Below are 831 nucleotides of genomic sequence, written 5' to 3'. Positions count from 1 at the left end.
TGCATCCCAATGGGTAGGAAATCAAGAGAGAGAGTCAGGAGACCCGCATGGCTAACCAGGGAACTGCTGGGCAAACTCAAGGGGACGAAAAAAGTCTGGCCTGCAGGAGACAATTTTGTCCATAGATGTGACTGAAAGCCATTTACCCAGGGGCTATCCAAGAAAAAGATGCTGCTCTGACAGTGGCAGGAAACAACTTGCAGCAGCCACTGTCTTCTTTGGGGACCTCAATATAATTTTTCCTTGGCAATATAATGAGTACACGCAGGAGGTCCTAGAATCACAGCACATGCTCAAGACAAGACAGAGGGGTGTGTACAGAGTCTCTGCTGTGCAGGCTGTTCCTGCACGCTCGACAAATTCAGCAAGGGCTGAGAGGTGCAGCAGTCTGTCACATGGTAAGTGCCCTATCCACGCTCCTTTCTTACATGAGAGTTGCACCGTTTCTTTTTTATTTATAGCCAGCCCCCAGAAGACTGCACATCCGTACGATTCTGTGGCATCGCCCTTCCAAATTGCTTCTCCTCCAGGCTGAGGCTGTTGTAAAAGACTGCGTGTGGCAGGAACCGTGCCTTGCTCTGCCTCAGAGAAGATCCAGATGCTTCTGTGGCTTTGTGAGCTCTGCCAGAACCAAGTGGGAGGCTCTCTGCAACTCCTCAGGGGAGCCAAGCATGGGGCCATTCTGTACACAGGGCCTCTGGGGACTCCACCCAAGGGCAAGGGACACATTCACTACGAGTAACAGTGAATGCACAGTTTTTTCTGTATGAAATCCCCCCTCTTCCAAAGAAGTAAGTGTGTGACTGGCCTGTCCGTCCTTGTACCAGCTGA

Source organism: Apaloderma vittatum, unplaced genomic scaffold, assembly GCF_000703405.1.
Source record: "Apaloderma vittatum isolate BGI_N311 unplaced genomic scaffold, ASM70340v1 scaffold469, whole genome shotgun sequence".
NCBI classification, from domain to species: Eukaryota; Metazoa; Chordata; class Aves; order Trogoniformes; family Trogonidae; genus Apaloderma; species Apaloderma vittatum.
This window is presented reverse-complemented; position numbering follows the sequence as displayed.